Here is a 21,472-nt window from a genome sequence, read left to right as displayed (position 1 = left end):
TACTTTTCCTAACATGCCTCTCTCCCCGGAGGTAGGCACATTTTGTGTCTCTCCAAAGGGAGGTGGGCACATTTTATGTCTCCCCTCCGGGAGGTGGGCATATTTTATGGCCCACTCCAGGAGGTGTGTCCTTTTGTACATTGCTTCGGTAACATGTTTCCCCTCCCGGAGGTGGGCCGATTTTATGTTTCCCCTCTGGGAGGTACTTCCTTTTGCCTTTGATAAACATGCTTACTCTCCCGGAGGTGGGCACATTTTATGTCTCCCCTCCGGGAGATACTTCCTTTTGTCTTTGCTTCGTTAAACATGCTTCCCCGCCCGTAGGTGGGCACATTTTATGTTTCTGATAGGAATATTTTTGTAAGTTTTGATGAGCGAAATGTACTTTAGATCCCCTTAGTTTTTAGGTCCTTTAGTACAAGCATCATAAATCAGAATATCGAGTCAAAAGGAATCTACCATATGAAGAACAAAATTAATTTGGGAAATTAATTTTGGTCCTACGAGTATTCATCCGAGAAAGAAGCATAAAGGAATGGCATTGCAACAATTGATTGGATGAGCCCAACGGCGAAATGGTAAAAGTCCTTATTTAAAATGATCATACCCAAGATCGAATCCCCCCAAGGACTTACTTTTTACAAATCAAGAATTCGGACAAGCATAATGTTCTTAAAGGAGTACTTTTTACAAATCAAGAATTCGGACAAGCATAATGTTCTTAAAGGAGCACGATGCGTACAAGCACAATGTTGAAAAGGAGCACAATGTGAACAAACACGATGTGTCCAAAGGGTCACAATGTGACCAAATCAGAGAAGCACAATGTTCAAGTCAAACAAGCAAGAAGTGCCGAAGTCAAAGGAGCACAATGTGACAAAGAAGCAAGATGTTCAGAAAATGAATAAATTCGAAGGAATTTATTTTGGATCAGCCCACATGCCACAAGAATCCAAAATTGCCTGAAGATATTTGATCAGAAGGGAAAAAATATTTATGAAGACGTGAATATAAAAACTTATCCTAGAAATAAATTCTATCAGAAGAATTTATTTCAAAGATTCGTTGGATATTCAAACTGACAACAAAAATAATATTTTAAGAAATAACTAGAAAATCAAGTTGAGATAAAATATTACTTTGTCAGGCAAGTTGACAATCAAATCAAAATTGAAAATCTACCATTGTCAACAACATAAGGCTATGAAGATTCAAATTTCAAATATCAAATAATCCCACTCCAACGGATATATTTGATTGCCTATAAAAAGCCAAGAAGACTTGAAGACACAAGAAGAGAACAAGATAGACAAGAGATAGAAAACAGGTGCAAAATTCGAAAAGTGCAAGTGCTCAAATATTCATTAGAGACTTAGTCTAAATAGTCTCAAAACTAGTTGGAGAGAGATACAATTACCTTTGTATTTGTAATTGTAAAAAGAGTATAGCTGTGTGCAAAATACTCTAGTGACTGTAGCTGCATGCAAAACACTCGTAGTTGCTAAGTGTAGCTGTGTGCAAGACACTTAGTTGGCGTTGAATATAGCTGTGTGTGAAATACTCGAAGTTGAGTGTAGCTGTGTGCGAGACACTCGGAGTTGGGTGTAGCTGTGTGCAAGACATCCGGAAGAAGTGTCTGTGTAGCGCTTATTCACTATTGTAACTGTGTGTGGAAAATAGTGAATTACTCCTAGAAGTGAATGGAGTAAAGTGGACTAGGAAGATTACGCCACTTCCGAACCACTATAAATTGCCTCTCTCATTTACATACCGCACTTACATAATTTGCTCTATCTATCTATCTTATCCGACTAACCCGTTTACTATTCACAGTTAATCTTAATCTTTCGGGTTTAGTGTGTTTTCGCGTATGCATGTGACTCAAACTTCTTGAGCTTAAATCTTGAATTATTCGAAGCAAGTTTGATGTGTTGCATGTAACGTACGTCACACGGTTGACGTGACACGATATCTTATTTACAATCTTGAATATTATTGTTATATATTGAGTGCACCATCTGCTTATATATTCAAGATACCTCTGTCATTAACATATCATCTGTACCCATCTTACATACGCATGTGATTTAAATTATTGATTGGGCATAACTCTTTACATACTATTATTCCGCTGTGCAGTTCAAACTTACTCTACTTACTTGTTACTTAGAGTTGAAGTTACCAAAGAGTTATTTATTTTGAAAAAGCTTGAAAGTCTATTCACCCCCCCCCCCTCTATACTTTCACCACCCAATCGGGACCAACAGTTTCCCCGCTGGGAGGTGGGCACATTGTATTGGCTTGGTGTTTTGAATGGACAATAAGTTCTTCCTTATTGAATCATTGTTTTTTTTTTTAGCACAATGCCTTATGTTAGCCGCTTGAGCCTAGTCCTCATGGACTAAGCCACCGGGCTCTTTCGTCGGGGTTGGTACGCGAGGTCGGACCCCGTGCCCCCTTAGGGTGCGCTTCCCGCATTAGCCAAGTCCTGCCGGACTAAGCCATCAGACTTTTCCGTCAGGGTTGGTAAGCGAGGTCGGACCTCGTGCCCCCTTATGGTGCGCAAGCCGCTTGGGCCGAGTCCTACCAGACTAAGCCACCGAGCTCTTCTGTCGGGGTTGGTACGCGAGGTCGGACCTCGTGCCCCCTTAGGGTACGCTACCCGCATGACCCAAGTCCTGCTGGACTAAGCCATCGGACTCTCTCGTCGGGGTTGGTAGGCGGCGAGATCGGACCTCGTGTCCCCTTAGGGTGCGCAGCAGCGCAAGCCGTTGGCCCGAGTCCTGCCGGACTAAGCCACCGAGCTCTTCCATCGCAGTTGGTACGTGAGGTCGGACCTCGTGCCCCCTTAGGGTACGTTACCCGCATGAGCCAAGTCTAGCTGGACTAAGCCATCGGACTCTCCCGTCGGGGTTGGTACGTGAGGTCGGATTTCGTGCCCCCCTTAGGGTGCGCAAGCCGTTGGGCCGAGCCCTGCCGGACTAAGCCACCGAGCTCTTCCGTCTGGGTTGGTACGCGAGGTCGGACCTCGTGCCCCCTTAGGGTACGTTAGCCGCTTGAGCCTAGTCCTGTTGGACTAAGCCACCGGGCTCTCCCGTCGGGGTTGGTACGCGAGAGCCGACGTCGTTCCCCCTTAGGGTACGCTTTGGGAGGTCGGGTGAGTACTCGATTCTTACAACATCGTTGGAGGGGACACTCCACCTCTTAAAACGTTGTAGGATGAGATCTCCCACCTCTTGGAACATCATTGGAGAAGACGGACCACCTCTTGCAACATCTTTCGAGGGGACGCTCCACCTCTTAAAACATTGTTGGAGGAGACATTCCACCTCTTGAAACATCATTGGAGAGGACGGACCACCTCTTGAAACATCATTGGAGAGTACGAACCACCTCTTGCAACATCTTTGGAGGGGACACTCCACCTCTTAAAACATCATTAGAGGAGACGTTCCACCTCTTGAAACGCCATTGGAGAGGACGACCGGTTGTAGGCTGGGGGCCCCGTTGAGGCCGTTCCCGATTGCGGCGAGCTGGGTGCCACGGGAACCGTTGGTTTGGTCGAGAGTTGGATCTCGACCTTGTCATGGTAGCTGGTCGTGGTGGACCACTGAATATAGAACATCCTTGAGCTGGTACAGCAGCTCTTAATAAGAGCACCAATGATGGATTTAATTCACCTGGGGTGGCTCGAATTATTAAACACGGATAAGAGTATATATGAAATAAATAATATAATGCAAAGATATACAAGGAGGGGGGCTTTTATACAAGCTAAACCCCCCAACCGCCTCCCCCTAAATCGGGGGGTAGTTGGATCTCCGAGTTGACCGCGCCCGAGTGTAGACCAAGTCCGTGGGTGTGCCGAGCTCGACATGGCCGAGCTCACCGTAGCCGAGCTCACCATGGTCGGGCTCACCATGGCCGAGCTCACCATAGCCGAGCTCATAGGGCCGAGCGTACCGTGGCGAAGCTCACCATAGCCGAGCTCATATGGCCGAGCTCACCTAGCTGACCTCATGTGACTGAGCTCACCATCACCGAGGCACCTTGGGCCGAGTACGGGGCCCAACCACTAGGCCCTAAGTCTATTTCATACTTCCTTGCTCCGCTTTCCCGGGTCGGTTTGCTCCAATCATAATATATCCATCAGGTAATAATACTAATATTGTGAAATTATACTTTTATACCTTATGTATTAAAAATATATATAGAGAGAGATTACCGTAAAATTACCATAGTAATTACACGGAAGAATATGAATGATAAATTATAAAAATAAAATAAAATTGTAAAAAGTAAAAAAAAAAAAAAAAACTTTTAGAAAATGCGTTTTTGGTCCGGTCAACACCAAAAGTGCAATTCCCAAAAGCTTTTTTCCAATGACTATCGATAAACAAATGTATCCTATATATTTTTATTCACATGTTTCAACTAATTCTCATTTCAATCAATTTCTCTATATATATTAGTGTAAACACATATCAATTTTTTAATATGAGACAAAGGCTTCTTCTAAACCTTTCCATATCCATTTTCCAACTCAAATGGGTATTCCCTAATAATAAATTTTTGATTTACCCATTATCCAATTTCAGCATAATATATATCGATTTCTTTGTCTCTCTTGAAAGAATCCAGATCTACTGTAACCTGATTTCACTGTCTCACTTAATACATACAATTGTAGTACGAATAAGAAATGTATTACCATATTTTACAATATTACGCAAACCTTAATTGTATAGGAGTGTTTTGGGCAAAAAGTTAAAATGGAGGATTTTGTTTGAATTAATAGTATAAATATATAGTAATTTCTGCCCAAAAAAAAATAGATATATAGTAACTGTTACTATAATATGCCTATTATAGTAATATAAAAAAGTAATTATTACTATTAGTATAATAGATCACACTCAATAATTGATATGTCTATTGTAATAATAAAATCGACGTATATAATAATTTATATTTAAGTCGTAACAGTTACTATAATAATATATAGTAACTATTACTATAATAATATATAGTAACTATTACTATAATATACCTATTATAGTAATAAAAAATAATTGTTACTATTTGTATATTATACGATAATTGATATGTCTATTATAGTAATACAATCAACATATAGAATAACATATATTAAAGTAGTAACTGTTATTATAATAATAATGTATAGTAAGTGTTACTATAATATGCATATTATAATAATAAAAAAAAGTAATTGTTGCTATTAGTACAGCACACTCAATAATTAATATGCCTGCTATAGTAATAAATTCAATATATATAATAATATAAAGTAAAGTAGTATTAATTACTATAATAATATATAGTAACTGTTAGTATAGTAAACCTATTATAGTAAAAAAAAAAAAAAATTAATTGGAACTATCAATATAATACATCACATTGAATACTCGATATGCTGATTATACTAATAAAATCGACATATATAATAAAATATAATAAAGTATTAATCGTTATTATAATAATATATAGTAACTGTTACTATATTATTTGCTAATATAGTAATAAAAAAAGTAACTGTTACTATTAGTACAGGAAATCACACTCAATAATTTATATGCCTATTATAGTAAAAAAAATTGAAATATATAATAATATATAGTAAAGTACTAACTGTTACAATAATAAAATATAGTAACTGTTACTATAATATTAATATAATATATATAGATTACTAAGGAGTACTAATATAATAATATATTAATATATTTAAAGAAAAAAATTATTTATGAATTTTCTAAGCAATATCTTTTGAGAAATACTTTTGAATAATGCATGAATTGGCCACAAAACCCCTATAAATATACATTTTCACACATCCCACCATCACTACACTACCATCTGAGGCTTCTTAGTTTCTCTCTAGTATATAGACAACCATGAATCTAAGAACAACGACATCCATGTTGGTTTTAATATTCTCCTTGGTTATTGCTACAGGTGACCGTGATTATTATTTCATTTATAAAAATTATTAATATCTGAAGTTAGAATATTATATTCATATTATTGAGTATACCTTGTATGTTCAATTTTCCTTGTGATGTGTATTTTTATTCTTATTATTATTATTTTGAAAAATCTTGAATCATTATTTTTTCTAACATCACCAATATAAAATTATAAATCTTTGTAGACATTTCACTAGTTGCTGAAGCAAGGGGTGCAGGAGAAACATGCAGAGCGGGTATCCTGTGCGATCCTGGCTGTTTTTGTAACGAATTTGACATTTGCAGATGTTTTGCAGTTCCATATAAATATGGGGGTAATGTGGTCAAGCCACAAAAGTTTGAAAATTTTGTAACCGAGGGTGTTGCAGATCAAATTAATAGCAATATCTAGATGATTATATATGTATTGAGTAATGGTATATTTAATTGATGAATGATCTATTTCTGAAAACTATATATATATATATATATATATATATATATATATATATATATATATATATATATATATATATATATACATATGCGTAAAATTTTCACAGTAATTACATGGAAGATTATTGTCGAACATTCAACATACTAACATAAATATTAATATTAATTGATATTAATATAATATCACTAAAATACAGTGTTGTTTAAAAAATGCAAAAATTCAATATGTACTCTGGAGTCATAAAATAAGCACTCCCGTGTTTGGTGGTTGACGGTTGTGCGTTGATATTCCCGGGATAAAAAACAACGCATTAACCGGAACCTTATATTACTTTTCATTGTCCAATGAGATAGATCACAGGCAATGACAAAATTTGACTCCATTACTAAACAATAAAGAGAAAGTTGAGAACTAGCAGACAAGAATTAAAAGTATATAATGGTAGAAAATCAGCGAGTTCGTGATCGTTTTATATTCAATAAATTATATGCGGGGATCATATTAATTTTAAGTCAATTATTAATTTTCATTTCCTTTTCCTATTGGTCTAATTTCCGTGCCATTTGGCACAATAGTAGTATGAATAATAATTCTATTACCATATTTTTACAATATTAAGCAAACCTTAACAGCGCGTTTGGTTGAAGGGAATTTAGATTTCTTTCCCACTTAATTCCGACCTAATTCCTAAGGCCACAAAATTTCCTTGCTTGGTTGAAAAGAATTGCAATTCCATGGAATTTCAATTCCCCCATTTTCAAGGAATTAATATCCCATGTCCCCCCCCCCTCCCCACCCCCCCCCCCTCGTGATTTTAGGAAGAAAAAAAAGATAGTGATGAGTCAAAATTACCCCCTCCCTTTTTAACCTAAAATTAATGTCTAACAACAAAAATGGACATTTTTGACTTTATACTACTTATTGCCTTTCAATTCCCATGTATACCAAACATCGGAATTGACATTCCCAGTAATTCCATTCCTGTAAACCAAGCACTGAAATTTAAATTCCCACTTTATTCCAGTAATCCATCTCTGGTGGAATTACAATTCCTTTCCCACGTAACTCCCCCTCTCCAACCAAACGCCATGTAATAGTATAGGAGTCTTTTGGGCGGGAAGTTAAAATGGGGGACTTTGTTTTTATATATAGTATACTATAGATTATTATTATTATTAGGCACAATTGTCAAATAGGCTCATCTACTACTGCGAACTGCTCAATTCCCAACACGAACTAAATTAAGTGTCAAATAAACCCATCAACCAGCTATATTTGTTCGATTGGCTTTTTTTGCAAGTTGCTAACAGGTTGCCTATTCAATTATTAAAAGAAATAAATAAATATATATATATATATATATATATATATATATATATATATATATATATATATATATATATATAAAATAAATAATTCAGCCACCGGCCGTCTGGCGCGGACAGCCGGTGGCTGAAATTCTTTTATTATAATAATAAGAGTAAATACCACCTATGGTCCCTCGAGTTTGATAGCATCGCCATCAATGGTCCCTAACTTCCGTAATTATCATCCGTCATCCTCCGAGTTGTCAAAAGTTACCTTCTAGCGTCCTTTCGTTACCTCCTCCCGTCTCAGCCGTCAAAATGGAGGGTAATATTGTCATTTCACTTATACGAAAAGAGTTAATACCAGCCAAGGTCCCTCGAGTTTGGTGGTTTGGCCATCTTTAGTCCCAAGTTTCCATATTCCATTATTTTCCAACTTTCATATTCTCTTCTTCAAATGTATTATTATTACTATTATTTATAGTTATTATTAAATTCTTATTATTTTTAATATTATTTAAAGTTATTATTGTTATTATTAAATTATTATTATTGTTATTATTATTATTATATTATTAGCATTAAATTATTATTATTATTATCATTATTATAAGATTCATATTCATATTATTATTATTATTATTGTTATTGTTATTATTAAATTATTATTATTATTATTATTATTATTATTATTATTATTATTATTATTATTATTATTATTATTATTATTATTATTATTATTGGTGGTGGTTTGGCCATCTTTAGTCCCAAACTTGGCCAAACAATATTAAAGAAAGTTGGTGGTTTCTCAACTTCCAACTCGAACTCCCTCTTCTCCTATACAATATTAAAGAAAATTTACAAATGTATAGGGGTCGTTTACTTCATTTATCTGTTTTTCCATTTTCAATTTTTCATTTCTACATTTCTCCAGTTTTCTTTCTCTATTTTTTCAGTTTTCCTTCTCCATTTTTTCAGTTTTCCATTTTTCCATTCCTCCAGATTTTTATTTCTCTAATTTTCTGATTTTATTAAATACACTCATCCTATATAGCATTTGCACATTTCTACAACAACAACAACAACAATAATAATTTAATAATTTAATAATAATAATAATAATAATAATAACAATAAATAATAATAATAATAATAATAATAATAATAATAATAATAAGAATTTAATAATAACAATAACAATATGAATATAATAATAATAATAATAATAATAATAATAATAATAATAATAGCATTTGTACATTTCTACAATAACAAAAACAAAAACAACAACAACAACAACAATAATAATAATAATAGTAATAATAATTTAAAAAATAATAATAACAATAAATAATAATAATAATAATAATAATAATAATAATAATAATAATAATTTATTAATAACAATAATAATAATAATATGAATATGGATATTATAATAATAATAATAATAATAATACCAATAATAATAATAATCATTTAATGCTAATAATATAATAATAACAATAACAATAATAATAATAATAATAATAATAATAATTTAATAATAACAATAATAACTATAAATAATAGTAATAATAATATATTTGAAGAAGAGAATATGAAAGAAGGAAAATAATGGAATATGGAAACTTAGGACTAAAGATGACCAAACCACCAAACTCGAGGGACCTTGGCTGGTATTAACTCTTTTCGTATAAGTCAAATGACAATATTACCCTCCATTTTGACGGCTGAGACGGGAGGAAGTAACGGAAGGAGAAGGTAACTTTTGATAACTCGGAGGATGACGGATGGTAATTACGGAAGTTAGGGACCGTTGATGGCGATGCCACCAAACTCGAGGGGCCATAGGTGGTATTTACTCTAATAATAATAATTATTATTATTATAGATGTGACTATTTAACACCTGTGCCTTCTTTTTTTTTTTTTTTTGAAAGTTACTGGCTCTATTACATTGTAGTATTTGTTCATATATTTTTTCAACCTACTGAAACACAAAGAACCATAGGTGGTATTTACTCTAATAATAATAATAATTATTATTATTATAGATGTGACTATTTAACACCTGTGCCTTCTTTTTTTTTTTTTTTTTTTTGAAAGTTACTGGCTCTATTACATTGTAGTATTTGTTCATATATTTTTTCAACCTACTGAAACACAAAGAACCAATAACGCCTCCACTGACGCTCGAACACATAATCTTCCAAATGGAATTCCAACCCGGATACCATTAGACCACATAGTCCTGGTACACCTGTGCCTTATTATTATTATTATTATTATTATTATTATTATTATTATTATTATTATTATTATTATTATTATTGTTATTATTATTATTATTATTGTTATTATTATTATTATTATTATTATTATTATTATTATTATTATTATTATTATTATTATTATTATTACGATTAGTAATTTTTATCTAGAATTGTATTAGGAATAGGAAAGTATGAAAGAATACATTGTATTAAGAAATAAATTGTATTATCGTATTTTGACAATATTACGCAAATCTTAATAGTATGTGTGCATTTTGGGCGGGAAGTTAAAATGAGGGATTTTGTTTTTATATATAGCCATATAACACACATTATTAAATAATTTTGTAAATAAAAAATATAAATAATTAAAACTGCATTGTGTATTTATTTCGTCTTGCCGAGAAGTATATGCACTGTATTATTACGATTAGTAATAATTATAATATAGCCATACAACACATATTATTAAAATAATTTTGTAAATAAAGAATATAAGTAATCAGATCTGCATTTTTGTATTTATTTCGTCTTTCTAGGAAGTATATACACTGTATTATTATGATTAGTAATTTTAATCTAAAATTTTATTAGGAATATGAAAGTAAGAAAGAATATATTAAGCATGTTTGATAAATGACGGATTCACAAATTTTTTGACAAATTTGTCATTTTTTGACGTTTTGAACCTGTCAAAACGCCAAAAGGCCTCTGATTTGGCGTTTGGGGAAAATTTTTAAATTTTCCCCAAAACAACTATGGTAGTATAAAAATATAAAAATTAAACTCCACACTGAGGAGCTCCTCATTGTTTCCCAAAGCAACGAAATGGTAATTTGAAAGAAGCCTTGAGGTTCCTTAAATAGGAGTCTCAAGGCTCCATTCTCACTTTTCCCACCGATGTGGGATGGGGAGACTCATGATAAAACAAAAGGGGAATCACACAAGCTGCTTCCTTCTTTCGTTATTATTATTATTGTTGTTGTTGTTGTTGTTGTTATTATTATTATTATTATTATTATTATTATTATTATTATTATTATTATTATTATTATTATTATTATTATTACGATTAGTAATTTTAATGTTGAATTTTATTATGAATAGGAAAGTAGGAAAGAATATATTATATTAGGATTTGTATTATCATATTTTAATGTGAAATTGTAGTACGAATAGGAATTGTATTGCCATATTTTTACAATAGAGTTAATACCATATGAAGTCCTCCGAGTATAGTGGTTTTGCCACATTTAGTCCCAAACTTTCAAATTGACCATCTGTGGTCCTTCAACTTTCAAATTTAACCATTCGCGGTCCAAGTTAACCACCCATGGTCCTTCAAGTTTCGAAATTTAACCAGCTATGGTCCTCTTGAAAGGACCATGGTTGGTTAAAATTTAATAGTTTAAGGACCATGGGTGGTTAACTTGGACCACGAATGGTTAAATTTGAAAGTCGAAGGACCACAAATGGTCAATTTGAAAGTTTAGGATTAAACGTGGCAAAACCACTATACTCGGAGGACCTCATATGGTATTAACTCTTTTACAATATTATGCAGACCTTAATAGTATAAGAGTCTATTGGATTGGAAGTTAAAATGGAGGATTTTGTTTTTATATATAGTATAGATGTTACGCAAACCTTAACAGGGTGTTTGTGACACCCCGTAAATCTAAACACTAATCGAGGATTAATTGAAGAATTAATCCAAGTTTCCTTGCTAATCCATTTTTAAAAATCCTGAAATTTAATAGTCGAGGGACTAGATTTTGACTAGTCACTTAAGTCAAAGGGTTGTACCTTGTGCTTCTTGAGTTGTGCCCTTGTTCCCTTGTCTTTCGAACATTAGTAAGGGTAGGAATGTCTTTATACCTAAGAATTGTGATTCAAGCTAACCTAGCAAGACTCTTTCATTTCATTCATCCTTCACCCTAAAACACAAAAACTCTAGTCTCTCTCTAAAATGATTTAGCTTCTTCTCCAAGCTAAAATTTGAGCATCCAAGTCCTGCAAGATTTTCTCCCAAGATTCCTACTTTCTTCATCTTGAGCATAGGGGAGGGTAAGATCCCTGGCTTTTTGGTGTTTCTAATATCCTTTTAGGTGTCTTTTTCTAAAGTTAGGATCTTTGTTGTGTTTTGTTATGTGTGAGAAGTTGGTGTGGAAGAGGAGCTATAGGAAAGGCTTTTAAGGGTGATAAGAGGAAGTTGTAAGGCTACAAAGGTAACCAATGCTTTACAAAACCTATTTTCTTACTTATATGATGATTCTTGGCTTCTACTTGTGATTCTTGTGTTGATTTGTGAGATTTCATGCATTATCTTGTGCTGATGCATGTTTAGAGCTTGTTCTTAGGGTTCTTGAATGCCATTGCTTGGCTATTTATTGGGTTCAAGTCATATTATTGTTGTGTGTGAGATTTTGGGTGTTTTGGACTTGAACTTGGCCTTGTTGTTGAAAATCCCCAAAGGGATATTCTTGGTGTACAGGCCTCCGGGAATTGTCGTTCCCCCACCAACATCCACCAACATTTCCACTAACATATCAATACACGAGGGTACGATTCATTTCACACAACCACCAACATGTGAGCCAAGCTCAAGTAACAACCACCAACATATAAATCATAGTCACACAAGTCATCATCATTACCAAGAAGACTTAGGCTCAACAACAGCTTCAATCAAGTATCAACAAAGGGTACAACGAATTGCATACATTCACATCATTGGAATCAATCAAGAGATCACAATGAAGATATGAGACCATAATCAATCAACAAAGGATTACAATCCAACACCAAATGATTGTCAACACAAGTTGCCAATCCCAATACGAAGGAACAAACCACACATACTAGCATTTCAATGTCAAACTAGCATGCTTAACAAACGGGTAGACTAAAAGTAGTTCCAAAGAACATTCAAGACTCACAATTAGCCCAAAGAATCACAAGGTTGGACCCCTAGCACGATTCAAGACACCAAATCCTATATGGATTCCTAACATACCGTTTTAGATATACGAAACATCAAGAAGACTCACAAATAGCCCAATAAAACAACATCGGGAGGTCAAAACATCAATACCGAGTCAAAAGAATCACGGGGAACAAATCTCCGCCAACAACCATACACGTTCCCCGCGGTTCCGCCCGTGGGTACACACCCACAAGGCTGCCTGTTCCCCGAGGGTGGGCCGGCAGGTAGGCCTCTGCCCGCCGTTCCGCCCGAGGGTACGCCCTGTATACCAAAATTATCCCTTCGGGGATTTTCAACAACAAGTACAAATTCATGTCCAAAACACCCAAAATCTCACACACAACAACAATATGACTTGAACCCAAGAAAAAGCCAAGCAATGGCATTCAAGAACCCTAAGAACAAGCTCTAAACATGCATCACCACAAGACAATGCATCAAATCTCACAAATCAACACAAGAATCACATGTGGAAGTCAAAAATAATCATATAAGTAAGAAAATAGGTTTTGTAAAGCATGAGTTAACTTTGTAGCTTAAGAACTTCCTCTTTTCACTCTTAGAAAGTCTTTCCTAAAGCTCCTCTTCCACACCAACTTCATTCACAAACCAAAAGACAACAAAGATCTTATCTTTAGAAAAAGACACCTAAAAGGATGTTAAAACACCAAAAGACCAATGATCTTACCGTCCCCTATGATCAAGATGAAGAAAATAGGTGTAACACACCTAAATTTTAAAACATTTAAAGCTTATGAAATAAAGGCAACACTATCATTAAATCCCAAACACAGAGCATAACTAAACATAATTGTTGGGGTGCTATGCCACATCTGAGCTGGAAAACTCAGATGCACAGGCTATACTATCTAAAAATAAAAAATCCTCAAATCAATGTCATGAACATCATCATTGCAGACAGGCTGATAAGAAACTAAACTAGCTAAGCCTCGTGCCCACTAGCGCGCTCCGGAGCTACTCATCTGTGCCTGAAAGCCAAATATATCTATTCAGCGAATAATGCTGGTAACCCACACCAACGTGTTAAATACAATATAGGTATATATATATATATATATATACTTATGAAACTCTACTTTAAAACCGAGAATAGACTCAAACAAGCAAGGGTGGGAACATTCATCAGATTTAATCACGCATATAAAGATACTAGCATACACCCTAAGGTCACAAGACTATTTCATATCAATCATATCAGTATTCAATCACTATTTCTGTAACACCCCCGAAAAACATATGCAATAAAAAGCCTTAAAACATGCAGATAACACAACTAAACAACTAACACAGTGGAAGACTAAAGGATAACTGGATAAACATAAATCCAAGTCATGGGGTGTTATGCCACGTTCACCAACAAGGATGAACGCTACGGCAAAATCTGCATTGTTTACAACTATCCAAAGTCTACAACTAGATCGGCACACAGGCCATAAAATAAACGGGAAAAGCTATGCTACAGGCACTAGACTGCGCACTCGCTTAGACATCACTTGAAAGATCACAAGAATACATGGGACGACGCCCGGTCAGCGAATAATGATGGTAACCCAGCAATACATGTGAAATAACATACATAAGTACGATATAAGTTGCAAAATCATTTTCGAAATGGAATACATATATATAAGTGTAAAACCAAGAGTAATAGTCAACACAAGACTCAACACTCTCAACAAGAACACGGGAACACATCCCAATACCACAAAGGACAACAACAACTCAAGGATAAAGACACGACCAATGGCAACACATGCCTTTGTGACTACACACGTCACAAGAAGAGAACACTCTACCACGGTTACACAAGCCCTCGTGACATCACTCATCACGAGTTGATATGCCTTCCTTATACCCTGTTCCAACCTTATGGCTACCCCCAACCTTATGTCTAGTTCCAACCTTTACCTCCAGGACCCCTGTACGCCAAGTCCAACCTTATTCCTCCGAGGACTGTCGTCCCTTCTCCAACAGATCTCCAAAATAACCACCGATTTCATAGTACACGAGGGTACCGATCAGACACACGGAAACACATGCCTCCCAAGAATCACGTGAACCTTACACAAAGGTCACAACTCCATAATCAAGTCACGGCCACCACGAGGACAGCTGCAATACCTTGGTGATGAAGGCCCCATAAACAAAAATCGTGCAATCCAGGTAAAGCCACACACGCATCACACCTCAACAAGAATCAATCATCGGATCACAACGAAGGTATGAAACATACTCAATCAAGGAAAGGGTCACAGCCCAACAACAACAACGATGAATAACACAAGTTATCATCAACTAATCGGAAGGTACAAACAACACACACGCTAACATTTAGACACCAAACTAGCATGCTTATCAAACAGGTAAACCAAACATAGTTCCGAGGAACACACAAGACTCATCACGGTTCAACGAAACACAATGTTGAACACTTAGCACGATTCAAGACACCAAACACCTACATGGATACCTACCACATAGTTCTAGACATACGAAACATCAAGAAGACACTTAAATAGTTCCACAAAAGAACATCGGGAAGTCAAAACACCAAATACCGAGTCAAAAGAATCATGGGGAACAAATCCCCAACCACACCACAACATGTACCCGTGGGTAGGCCCACGGGTAGGCCTCTACCCGCGGTTCCACCCGCAGGTACATGCTCCCCATCTTGTGTACCCCGCAGGTGGGCGGCGGGTTGGACCTCTACCCGTCGTTCTGCCCACGGGTACACCATGTAGGCATGTACCACAACCACACACTTCGTGGATTTTCATCTCCAAACACAAACTCAAGTCCAACACATGCCAAATCTCACCCAATACAACAAAATGACTTGAATCATAGGAAATTCCAAGCAATGGCACAAAAGAACCCTAAACACAAGCTCTAGATATGCATTTTCACAAGACAATGCATAAACACTCACATTTCATAGCAAAAACATAAGTTGAATCCAAGAAATCACATACATATAAGCAAAATAGATTTTGTAGAGCATGGGTTACCTCTTGTAGACTAAAAGACTTCACTTTACACCTTAACAAGCTCTTCTCAAGGCTCAACTTCCAAACCCACTTCAAAAACAAACCAAAACATCATAAAGATCCTACCTTTAACAAAAGACTCCTAAGATGAAACCAAAAACACAAGATGAACTTAGATCTTACCCTCCTAGATGCCCAAATATAAGAAATGTTGAATCTTGGAAGCAACTCTTGAAGTCTTGGCAAGGTCCCAACTTGGCTTCGAAGAAAAGCTACTCACCTTTTTAGAGAGAAGGTAGAGCTAGATTTTTAGAAAGTGTAAGGGATAGAATGAAGATGGTCTACTAGGTTAGGTTACAATACTAACACCATGTGAAAGGTCAAGAATGCCCTTACTAACATTAGGAAATGTAAGGAACAAGGGAACTCCTTACAAAGCTCAAGGTACAACTTGACTTTGGGGTTGACTTTTCAATTACTAGTCCTCAAGTATTGAATTTTCAGGATTTTAGGAATTAATTCACCAATTGAAATAGGATTAATTACTCAATTAATCCATTAATTGAATTTGGATTTCGGGGTGTCACATCCTCCCCCTCCCCCTTCAAAGAAGCTTCGTCCCCGAAGCTTGGGTATGACGAATTGAAAGAAAACGGTGATAGGAAACGAAATTGTGACAAGAGGTTCAAGAACGAATTATTTTGGTTAAGATTCAAAAGATTTCACAAGAGTTCCAAAACAAGAAAGACGGCATAACAAGTCAAGGATTGGCAAGAATTTAACAAACGGAGGTTTTGGAGCATCACGAACTCTAATCTTAACACAACACCAACACAAGACACCCACTACGAAGCTAACTAAACAACAAGACAACAAGCAAAACAAGCACAAAAACAAACAACGAACAACCAACAACGGCAACAACAGCTAAGGAGATACAACTACTAAGGAAATGTGAACAAGGTAGCCACAGTTGCACACTAGAAGGACTCGCTCTCTGACTCCTCGGACTCGTCCTCGTCTTCTCCTCTATGAATCGAGCTGGCTTCGATCTGATCTAGCCTGTGGTGCGCAGTGACGAACTGCGTCTTCATGTAGGCGAAACCCTCCTCGATCATGCGGTTCTACTCACGAAGCAAGGCGTCAACACGCTCTTCGTGCGACATGGAGTCGTGATCCCTCTTGGTGCGAGCTTCTCTTCTTCGTCGGTTCTCTTCGCTCTCCGAGTCACTTTCTTCAGCTTCAATGGCTTCTGGCGCTCCCACCTCATCCTCACGATCGGCTTCATCCTCAGCTTCATCATCACCTCCCAAGCTCTGAACAGCGAGGTTCAACTTCCCGGCATGGATTCCAAGTTCGGCTGCCAACTCTGCCCTTTCTTCTGGTGCTTTCCTTGCCACTTCCTCAAGCGTGATGTACTCGCCATCATCCATCTGAAACAGATTACAACTCCGAAGGTTGGTGGCATCCAACACCAGCTTTCCCACGGCCTTCGGAAGACAACCATCCACACTGACACCCTTCCTAACCAAGATCCAACTCAACACCATCCCATCTGGTAAGCTTTTCCAGTTGTGATTCCGACAGAATACCATGTGTTGCAACATCAAAGCAGGCAAGTTGAACATAACCATATTCTTGAGACAAAAGGCAAAAGTGCACTCCAACTTCCCCAACAACTTGCTCTTGTTGTTGTTAGGCAACAAACAGTCCGATACCAACATAACCAAAATCCTTTGTTCCGCAGTCAACCACTTCTTCTCCGGCCTTGACGCTTGAGTGAACCCACTCGTACGGCCCAACAAGTAGCTCAAGTAGTCCCGGTACCCCATGGTATCCGTACTAATCCAAGAATGACCACTATACTGAGCAACTCCTGAAGCAGTCAAACTCAAAAGTTGAGCCAGCCTCTTCTTAGAAAGCACCAACTTCACACCTCTCACTTTAGAAGTGATCTCAAGCTTCTCACCCTCTTTTGTCACAACCATGTGACGGTAAAATTCCTTAACCAAGCTCGGGTAAGTCTCGGCCCTTATGGCGAGAAACCCATCTAACAAGCCCTGGAATCTAAGCATATCCAACAAGGAATTAGGAAAAGATTCCGGATCAAAAGCTTTACCTTCAAGAACAAGGTAGTGGGTATCCACCCATTCCGCTTTTCTAGCCAAACTTGATCTTCTAGGCATAGTATGAGATGACCCAAAGCTCAACAAACAAAGCCCACAACACTACCTCTTCTTCTCTTCCTTCTCGCTACTCTCTCTCTCTCTCTCTCTCTCTCTCTCTCTCTCTCTCTCTCTCTCTCTCTCTCTCGCGGCCCTCTTGGTGTCGCGGCAACACGGCTGTCGACGGCGAAGCTCCGGCAGCGGCTACCCGGTGGACGGCGGTGGCGCGGCGACGGTGTCGCTACGGGCAGGTGGTGGTGATGGGTTGCAGGTGAAGCTACGGGCTGGGGGTGGTTTTCAGTGGTCTCACGGGTAGAGAAAAGAGGAGAAGAAGACTTTGGAAAATTTAGGGATTTTGGGGGAAAATTGGGGAAAAGATGATTTAATTTGGGGATTTTGGGTAAAGTGGGAATTTATAGTTTAGATGGAATTAAAATTGGATAAGTTTTAAGAAAGATAATTAGCTCAAGTGGTTTAGAGGTTGGATTGACAGAGAATAGGTTTGGGTTCGAAACTCAAGGGTTACAATTAAACATTAGGTTTGATTAGGTTTGATTAGGTTTGACAAGCTATACAAGAAAGGATTTTTGGTATGGATTGGCTATTTCCAATTTCAAAGAATAATTGGAAAATTTAGAGAATTTACAAGGAATTTTTGTAAGAACAACTAAGTATAAGGATTGTAGAATTGACCAAACACAATTCATTCCAAAGATGGATAGCTAACTTCACAACGAAACTTATATGCCAAACTAAGGAAGTCACTTAGCAAGAAGTGTTTACACTAAGTTTCAAAAGAATAACTACTCAAGAAAACATGCCAAGAATTGCCAAGTAACTCAATTAGACTACTACGGAACACAAGAAAGAATAACTACTCAAGAAAACATGCCAAGAATTGCCAAGTAACTCAAATAGACAACTACGGAACACAAGATAACGCCCAAGACAACAAAGAACACGATGCTCGCGGAACACAAGATAACGCCCAAGACAACAAAGAACACGATGCTCGCGGAAAACAAGGATAGGCTAGGGGAAAGGATTACCTGCCATCTCATCCTCCACCAAGCCCTCCGACTCAGCCTGCGAACACGCCATCCCGAAGACCCTCCCAGGTGGCCTAGCTCTAACTGCTCCGCAACTCGAACTACCTCCCGATGCTCCTCCGGCTCCCGGGGGTGGCGGCAACACTCTCTGACCGGCTTGCTGGGGACACTCCGCGACTTTGTGACCTCTATCACCACAACGAAAACATCGCAACGCGAAGCCGCTGCAGTTCCAGCATGCACCTTCCCACATCTTTGGCACGGAAACAACTTAGCTTGATTCCCTTGTTCCATCTTGTTAGGTCCTTGAGATGAAGATGGCACGTTCTTGGCCTGAAAACCTGGTCGTGGCTTCTTAAAGGTGGAAGAACCTCCGCCTTCAGTCCTTATCCTAGCTTGCTCGTACGATCCTCTCTGAAGCTGCTGCACGCGATACAGATCAGCGGCACACACGTAAGCGTCCTTAAGAGAACTCGGCCAAGTCATAGTCAAAGCTTTTCACGCCTCACAGTTCAAACCGGCCATGAATTTCTTGACTTTAGCGAGTTCTGTAGGCACGAGCATCCTCGCGAAACGTGCAAACTCCAAGAACCTCTTGTGGTATTCAACCACAGACATGGATCCTTGCTGCAGGTAGAGAAACTCTTCATACATGGCGGCTCGTACATGTGCTGGTTAGAACATCTCGCGCATTCTGTTCTTGAGCACGGACCAGTCGAACTCGGGTTCTTCAAGAAAAGTCGGACCTTCATGGACCCACCTCAAATCCACTTCATGGCAAAAGTAAAACGTTGCCAACTCCACTCTTCTCTCTTCGGGGCAACCCACAACTGTGAAGATCTTGTCGAACACCCTTAGCCATTCTTCCAAGACTACCGGGTCTTCCTCACCGGCGAAGGTTGGCGGCCTATGTCCCGACACCAAACGACCTATATCACGGTGCCCAGCAGGGGGAGGAGGCGGCACAGCGTGATTCAACAAAGCTTCACTGAGCGTCTGCATGGTCTGTGTCAACTGGTGGAGATTCTGAGCGAGCTGCTCGTTGGTCGGGGTCTCCGGGGTGCGTGCTCGGGGAAGAGGAGGCATCGCAACTTCTTCAACAACAACACGGTTACCGAAAGATAGCAAATAAGCAAAGAACAGAAAGCAACACTTAGCTCACCGCGCAACCTAGAGTCCTAAGCCTAACACTTAGATTCTTAAGGTCACTTAAGGGTCTCAAACCACACTTAGCCACTTAGAAAGTCTAGACTTAACTCTTCCTAGGCTCAAACCTAGGCTCTGATACCAATTGTAACACCCCCGAAAAACACATGCTATAAAAAGCCCTAAAACATGCAGATAACACAACTAAACAACTAACACAGCGGAAGACTAAAGGATAACTGGATAAACATAAATCCAAGTCGTGGGGTGTTATGCCACGTTCACCAACAAGGATGAACGCTACGGCAAAATCTGCATTGTTTACAACTATCCAAAGTCTCAAAAGTCTATAACTAGATCGGCACATAGGCCATAAAACAAACGGGAGAAGCTATGCTACAGGCACTAGACTGCGCACTCGCCTAGACATCACCTGAAAGATCACAATAAAACATGGGACGACGCCCGGTCAGCGAATAATGCTGGTAACCCACCAATACATGTGAAATAACATACATAAGTACGATATAAGTTGTAAAATCATTTTCAAAAAAGAATACATAACCACCGATTTCATAGTACACGAGGGTACCGATCACACACACGGCAACACATGCCTCCCAAAAATCACGTGAACCTTACACAAAGGTCACAACGCCATAATCACGTCACGGCCACCACGAGGACGCTGTAATACCTTGGTGATTAAGGCCCCATAAACCGAAATCGTGCAATCTAGGTAAAGCCACACACGCATTACACCTCAACAAGAATCAATCATCGGATCACAACGAAGGTATGAAACATACTCAATCAAGGAATGGGTCACAACCCAACAACAACAACGATGAATAACACAAGTTATCATCAACCAATCGGAAGGTACAAACAGCACACACGCTAGCATTTAGACACTAAACTAGCATGCTTATCAAACGGGTAAACCAAACGTAGTTCCGAGGAACACACAAGACTCATCACGGTTCAACGACACACAATGTTGAACACTTAGCACGATTCAAGACACCAAAGACCTACATGGATACCTACCACATAGTTCTAGACATACGAAACATTAAGAAGACACTCAAATAGTTCCACAAAAGAACA

The 21,472-nt window shown here is 37.8% G+C and overlaps 1 long non-coding RNA gene across 1 annotated transcript; it reads left to right on the top strand.

The window, feature by feature from the left end:
• Positions 1-5,882: 5,882 nt before the first annotated feature.
• Positions 5,883-6,422, top strand: LOC109157219. The gene is made up of 2 exons (XR_002050192.1): positions 5,883-5,976; positions 6,173-6,422. It is a non-coding gene; the product is annotated as an uncharacterized LOC109157219 (long non-coding RNA).
• The last annotated feature ends 15,050 nt before the right edge of the window (positions 6,423-21,472 follow it).

Source organism: Ipomoea nil, unplaced genomic scaffold, assembly GCF_001879475.1.
Source record: "Ipomoea nil cultivar Tokyo-kokei standard unplaced genomic scaffold, Asagao_1.1 scaffold2762, whole genome shotgun sequence".
In the NCBI taxonomy this organism is placed as follows: Eukaryota; Viridiplantae; Streptophyta; class Magnoliopsida; order Solanales; family Convolvulaceae; genus Ipomoea; species Ipomoea nil.
This window is presented reverse-complemented; position numbering and strand designations above follow the sequence as displayed.